We start from the raw sequence: 7,927 nt of genomic DNA on the forward strand, positions 1-7,927 counted from the left end.
TCCTCCTCCTCCTCCTCCTCCTCCTCCTCCTTCTTCTTCTTCTTCTTCTTCTTCTTCTTCTTCTTCTTCTTCTTCTTCTTCGATTACAATGACATCATTTCCGCCTTCCCTTTCATGCTTCCAAGTCCTTCCATATACTTCTCGTTGCTCTCTCTGAAATCCATGGCTCCTTTATCACTAATTGTTACATACATGTATGTATATGATTGTCTGTTTTTTTTTAAATTAGTCTGGTGATTCCTCAGAAAATTGGAAATAGTAGTTCTACCTGAGAACCCAGCTATACCACTCCTGGGCATATACCCAGAAGATGCTCCAACATGTAATAAGGACACATGCTACACTATGTTCATAGCAGCCTTATTTATAATAGCCAGGAGCTGGAAAGAACCCAGATGTCCCTCACCAGAGGAATGGATACAGAAAATGTGGTACATTTACACAATGGAGTACTACTCAGTTATTAAAAACAATGACTTCATGAAATTAACAGGCAAATGGATGGAACTTGAAAATATCATCCTGAGTGAGGTAACCCAGTCACAAAAGAACATACTTAATATGTTCACTCACTGACAAGTGTATATTAGCTTTAAAAAAAAAAGCTTGGAATACCCACAATACAACTCATAGACCATATGAAACCCAAGAAGATGGAAGACCAAATGTGGATGCTTCAATCCTACTCAGAAGCAGGAAGGAAATGATCTCACGGGGAAGAGGCAGAGAGGGTCTGGGAGGAGAGAGGAGGGCATGGAAAAAGGGGGGCTGGTTCAGAAACTGGAGGAGATGGGGCAGAAGTACAGAGGGTCAGGAATTTGAAAGGAGGTGTGTAGCAGTGGGGGAGGGGCAACAGGGGTAGCCTCTAGAAAGTCCCAGATGCCAGGGACCTAAGAGGTTCCCAGGACACAGCAGAGAGGAGATGAGCTGAATGTCTGTTCTTAAATACACAAATACAAGCAGCCTAGACTGTCTGCTGCTGTTGCATGGTGTTCCCAGGGTCCATCACTTGGAATCAGCTGGTGTGCTCTTCTCCTTTCATAGCTCAGCTCCAGAGAGAAAAGCGAAGCCCTGGGTTTCCGACCACACACAGCCATTCTCTTTGTTGGCCTTTCCTCTCGCCTGGATTAGAGCAACTCTCCACACAGCCCTTGGAGGGGATACAGTTCCCGCCAGGATTTATTGACACTGCACAGTGACTCCTCGGGGATGTAAACTACCTCTTCTTGGGGCGCATACAGCATTGATGATCCAGTGGCACACACAGTATTGATGATCCAGTGGCACACACAGTATTGGTGATCCAGGGGCTCACACAGCATTGGTGATCCAGGGGCTCACACAGCATTGGTGATACAGTGGCTTGCCAGATTCTGGTTTGGCGATAGAGAGCAGATAGTCCTTTGCAAGGGTATAGTCAATACTGGGTGTGGGTTTTTTTTTTTTTTTTTTTTTTTTTTTTTTTTTTTTTTTTTAAGGGAGCATCTGTCCCTATGCACATCAGATAGAGAGGGCACTGGCAGGACAAAGAAACAATTCTAACTCTGGCTTTATGAGCCAATAAGGTTAATTGAATTACTTATGTGAGCTTGGGTACATTGAGCAGTAACACCACCCAAAGGCTGGTCCCAGCAGGGGTGGCCGTTCATGAACACTGCATCTCTGGAACCTCCTGAAGCTCACAGGCAGCACCCACTGAAGGATACTTCCTCTTTCCAACAACTGCTCACACTTCTGTATCTCCAGGAGGGGGTTGGTGAGTCTTGTGAGCTTTATTTGATTTTTTTAAAAATTAAATTAAATTTTTTTTTTTACTTATTCACTTTACATCCCACTCACTGCCCCCTCTCTGTCTCCCCCTCCCACAGTCCCTCCCCCATTCCCCCTTTTCCTCTGAGTGAGTGGGGGCCTCCTGGGCATCCCCCTACATTGGCACTTCAAGTCTCTGCGAGGTTAGATGCATCCTCTCCCATTGAGGTCAGACAAGGCGGTCCAGCTAGAAGACCAAGTCTTACTTGCGGGCAACAGCTTTTGGGATAGCCTGCTCCAGTTGTTTGGGGTGCACGTGAAGACCAAGCTGCACATCTGCCACATATGTGCAAGGAGGCCTAAGTCCAGCCTGCTCCTTAATTTGTGGTTCAGTCTCTGGGTCACCAAGGGTCCAGGCTGATTCTATTGGTCTTGTGAAGTTCCTTTCCCCTTCGGGGCCTGCAATCCTTCCTCCTATTCTTCCATAAGAGTCCCCAAGCTCGAGCCACTGTTTGTTTGAGAGCTTTATAAGCCACCTCGCGCCCTCCAGGAGGGAATGTCTCAGTCTGGAGGAAAGAGCTACACAGCCCTGGCTCTTCAGTCAGGAGGCCTTTCCAGCCAGGTCAGAAGGAATGTCTTGCGTGTCAGTGGCGGCAAAGAGCATGAAGCTGAAGGTTCTCAAAGGTCAAGCCATGCCAGGTGTCTTCCTCATTCCCACATCACGGGCTAACTTAAATGACAGGCTTGGCAAGGTTGCAACTTCAAGGTGCTTTATAAATTCTGAGACCTCAGGAATCTTTAAGCTGGTTTTCAGCAAGATCATCGCTGTAGCTCTTCCTGTTAAGGCCACCTCTTAGGGATATTTCAGGATGTCCCTCGGTTTTCTCTCTCTCTCTCTCACCCCCTCTCTATCTCTGTCCCTGCCTCTGTCTCCTTTCTGTCCCTGTCCCTGGGTCTGCGTCTTTGTCTCTATTCATGTCTGTCTCTGTGCCTCTCTCTGTCTCTCTGCCCGTATCCCCATCTCTGTTCTTGCATCTGTGTCTCTGTCTCTGTCTCTGTTTCTGTCTCTGTCCCTGTGTTTGTTCCTGTGTGTGTGTCTGTGTCCGTGTCTCTGTCTCTATGCCTGACCCTGTTTTTGTTCCTATCCCTGTGTCTGTGTCTCTGTCCCTGTCTCTGTCTCTGTCCTTATTTCTGTGTCTGTGTCTCTGTCCCTGTCTCTATCTCTGTCTCTGTCTTTGTCCCTGTCTCTGTCCCTGTCCCCGTCTCTGCCTCTGTCTCTGTGACTCTCCATGTTTCTGTCCCTGTCTCTATGCCTGTCTCTGTCTCTGTCCCTGTCCCTGTCTCTATGCCTGTCCCCGTCCCTGTCTCTGTCTTTGTCCCTGTCCCTGTCTCTGTCCCCATCTCTGCCTCTGTCTCTGTGCTTCTCCCTGTCTCTGTCTCTGTCTCTGTCTCTGTCTCTGTCTTTGTCCCTGTCTCTGTCCCTGTCCCTGTCTCTGCCTCTGTCTCTGTGACTCTCCATGTCTCTGTCCCTGTCTCTGTCTCTGTCCCTGTCCCTGTCCCTGTCTCCATGCCTGTCCCCATCCCTGTCCCTGTCTCTGTCCCCATCTCTGCCTCTGTCTCTGTGCCTCTCCCTGTCTCTGCCCCCGCCCTTCTCTTTATTACTGTCTGTTTCACAAGTTGAGCATCCTCTCCTTTGCCATAATCCTCTGAACTCTTTCCACAGCAGGCAGAGGCAGCAGCTCCTTGCTCTCGGAGCTTCCCTTGGTTTGCCTTCACCTGGGGCCGTCGTCAGCGTGGAGTTTGGATTTTGGGAGCAGCTGCTTTTCCCTAACCACTGTAATTTCCTGGAGACACGGATACAGTGATCAGGCTTGAGTTCAAAGTCAGTTAGTAGCTGTACTGGCTGGTGCTGTGTGTCAACGTGACACAAACTGGGGTTATAACAGAGAAAGGAGCCTCCCTTGAGGAAATGCCTCCATGAGATCCAGCTGTAAGGCATGTTTTTCATTTAGTGATCAAGAGGGAAAGGCCCATCCATCTATGGATGGTGCCATCCCTGGGCTGGTAGTCCTGGGTTCTATAAAAAAGCAGGCTGAGCAAGCCAGAGGAAGCAAGCCAGTAAGCAGCATCCCTCCATGGCCTCTGCATCAGCTCCTGCTTCCTGACCTGCTTGAGTTCCAGTCCTGACTTCCTTTGGTGATGAACAGCAATGTGGAAGTGTAAGCTGAATAAACCCTTTCCTCCCCAAGTTGCTTCTTGGTCATGATGTTTGTGCAGGAATAGTAACCCTGACTAAGTCAATAGCTCTCTGTGTTTGGATACATTCCTTATGGTGAGCCCTGAATTTCAGGTTAAACTCTGATTGGGAACACAGGGTACAGTGGGTTTTTCAATGGAAGAATTTCATCCAGATAATTGGCCACAAAATGCTGGGATAATTAAGGTGCAAAGGAAGAAACAAAGTATCGAAGAGATGAGCAGAAGGGGTTGGCATCCTGAGAATTCTGCTGACCCCTTTCCACGGTATGAGCCCATCCCTAGGTCATGGTTGCCATGGAGCACTGTCTGCATGGCTGATGAATTCCTTTCATGGCTACTGTGGCATGTTAGGAGCATCACAGTCCCTCTGTTCATCTGTGACCTCCAGATGTCCCGTGGTCTGGTGTACAGGTGGGTTTGCATGCTCCCAGAGTACCCAGCGTCTGTCCCGTGTGCTGGGCTCAGCTTGCGAGCAGGGAAGAAGGGGTGGAGGAGATCTTGTCACCGCAGAATGTAGGCTTTCCAAGGCAGCTGCGTGAGGAGATGAGTCAGACGTTCTTTTCTGAGGAAGACACAGTTTCATCCTAAAGAGACTTCCAGAAGAGGAGTCTCATCTCTCCCGCCCCTTTCATCTTTGCTTCGGGCAAAGGCAGTTGCTCTTCGGTTGTGTGGAAGTGCAGGATGACAGCTGACATTGTGTCAAGATAGTGTCTCTATCCCATGTCACCTCCAATGCTAGGTCTAAATATAGGCCCTACCGTAGTATTCTGAGGAGAGGAAGTTGATTCTGCTTCCTGGTTGCTGAAGGTGGTGTGGAATCCCATAATTAGCCGAAGCAAGGACCATGCATCGGTTATATTAGGGATTCCCAGCGTGTCAGGAGCGGGCGAGAATCTTTGCTGTTTATTTTGCTGTCACTATGTCTACAGCTACAATGTCAGCTTTGAAGAATACAATCAAGAATAATCTCTCTAACTCAGCTAGGGGTTTGGTATTAGACGCTGATTTTTAAAATTGTTTACAATAGAACAGTTGTTTACTTGTACCAGAAGGCTCAGAGTTTAACTGTGTAACTTTGGGGTTTTAAAGAAAAAAAATGTGCACATATGTAATTTAGGAAACACCCTAATCAATACATGGAGGATTTCCATCATTCTAGAAAGTTCTCCCATCTCATTTGCTAGTCAAATCCATACCACCCCTTCACCAGAGGCACCCTGTTTTGGTTTCTGTCACCATAGTTTTGTTTTATAGTCTGTCCCTCCGTCCCTCCGTCCCTCCCTCCCTCCCTCCCTCCCTCTGTAAGTGGCATACGAATGGAAGAATACAAGATACAGTCTCTTACATCTATCATCTGTCAATCAGGTTATAGTCTCATCCCAAGACTGGCCCATCTTGTGTGTTGGATAGTTTGCTTTTTATGGCTGGAAGTGATTTTTTTCGATTCAGACACCAGAGACTGTTTATCCATCATGCTGTTGGAGGACATTTGGCTTGTGTCTGGCTTGGGCTGCGGTGTACATGGCTTCTGGGATGATCCCGTTCAAGTCTTTTAGGATACATTTTTACTTCTCTTCATAGATGGCAAAGCATCGCCCAGCTATGCCAAGAGGCGTATATTTAACTTCATACGATAATGCCAGAGTCTTCCGAGGTGACCGTAGTATTTTATGTGCCCATTGACACAACTGCTAGTGACGAAGATGCTCACCTGTGGGCATGGATCTTGGAGGAATCTCTGGAAGAGTACAGTGGAGAGAAATGGGTACTCAGAGAACCATAGCCCAGTGTGCCCGCATCAGGAGTCCTCTGCCTCAGATGCGGTGGCAGTTTGGATTTGAACAGTCCTCATAGGCTCATATGTGGATGGATACTTAGTCCCCATCTGGTAGAGCTGTTTGGGAAGGATTAGGAGGTGTGACTTGTTAGAGGAGGTGTCACTGGGGGTGGGTGTTGAGGTTTCTAAAGACTCTCTTTACCATTCCTAGTGTGCTGTCTGCCTCCAGCTTGGGGTTTGAGATGTGAGCTCTCAACTTTTCTTGCCACCATGCCTCTGTTCCACCACCATACACTAACTGTCTGGAACTATAATTCCAATTAAATGCTTTCTTTTATAAGTTACTTAGGTCGTGGTGTTTTAAATCATAGCATTAGAAAAGTAACTAAGAAAATGAAACTATATGCAGTAGAGAAAACAAACAAACAAACAAAAAACAAACAAACAAAAAACCTCAAAGATATGGGGTTTCCTGTGCCCCTGACAGGCAGGCGTTCTTATCTAGGAGAAATCATGGGTGCCTCTGCATGCCCCAGGATGGACTGAAAACTGATCACTCGCAGGAAGGATACCACTTTACTCCTTCTGGAAGTGCACCAGCTCTCAGTCAGAACCATCTCCCAGAGACAGTGAGTGGGGTGTCCCAAACAGTCAATATCTCAGGAATCTAAACACCACCAAATATTTGAGCAAAGGGGACCAAAAGTCAAGGCCTGACACTGAAGAACAGAGCTGAATGGAAAGGTAGAACACAGAGAGAGGAAGATGGGGGTGTGGAGAAAGGGAAGAATATATAGAAAGAGGATTTTAGCATGTACAAGGGACATCTTTAAGAGGGATGTGAGAAGCCCTGCCCCTGGCTGAGGAGCTGAAGGTTACTGGGAGAGGAAGTCAGTCCCCACCCAATCCAGGGCTATGACCCCTGACAGGTTGTCAGTGCTCCTGTGGACGACCTTGCACCCATGCACACAGAGACAACACTGAGTGGACTCAGTGTTTTATGAAAAGAAGACATGAAATTAGGAGGCGAGCACGGCAGGAGGTGTTTGGGAGGGCTTGGAGGGGAATTGGCAAGGGATGTGCACATGCTTAAGATCCATTGTGTACAGTCTGAATTTCTCAAGGAACAGAAGAGACGTCAGGTCACATCTGTTACCCTTGGGTGCGCTGCGTCCTGAATTGCTGAGTGCTTTTGGTTGAATCGAAGTGATCCAAGAACGAACACGCCAGTGGAAAGCCTGTGTCCTGGTCACACCGCAGCTTGTGATGTTTTCTCCAGACGTGTCAGTCCCTTTAGCTTCGCTCCTACAGTCCCAAGCCAGGAGACAGCATGTCAGCACCTGTCACCGAGCCCTCACCTGAGTGAACTTCTCAAAGGTCTAGGCGTGTCTTAGCTCATGCAGTCTGCTGGCAGTTCAAAGTACAGAAATGTCTTTCAGTTTCTGTTGCTGCAATGCAGCATCATGAGTAGAGAGAAGCTGGGGAGGAAAGGGTTTATTTGGCTTACATTTCCATGGTGTGTCACATCACTGAAGGAATTCAGAACAGGACCTCAAAGAAGGCAGGATCCTGGAGGCAGGAGCTGATGCAGACACCATGAGGAGTGCTGCGTACTGGCTTGTTCTCTACAGCTTGCTTAGCTTGCTTCCTTATAGAACCCAGGGGCACCAGAAATCTGAGCTGACGGAAGGATTTCAGGCGTCTGTGGGATAAAAGCCTCTTGGATGAACACATAAGCAAAGGAAGAGCTTAGTATAGAATCCTCTCAAATGTACAAGGAGCCTGGGAAGAAAAATGAACTAAATTTGGCCTCAACTTAGAGTAGATGTTAATGATAAATAAGACAGAACTCTTAGTGCATAAAATACAATGATGTCAATGAACACAACACAACAGAGAGGCATTACAGAACATAACAGGCTGTCCCATTATGACTTCAGAGTTTACCACAGCTAAAGAATGCTTAATTAAATGACTCAGGGTGGGAGGTGTGGACATGGGAGGCTGGAAGGGGATGATCTCTTGGGTTCCATGAACAGAAGCTGAGTCTGCTTCTTTCTTCATCCCCATACCTGCCCTCATCCCCATCTATGCCCTCATCCCCATCCCTGCCCTCATCCCCATCCCTGCCCTCATCCCCAT

Source organism: Mus pahari, chromosome 11 (assembly GCF_900095145.1).
Source record: "Mus pahari chromosome 11, PAHARI_EIJ_v1.1, whole genome shotgun sequence".
Classification (NCBI taxonomy): domain Eukaryota; kingdom Metazoa; phylum Chordata; class Mammalia; order Rodentia; family Muridae; genus Mus; species Mus pahari.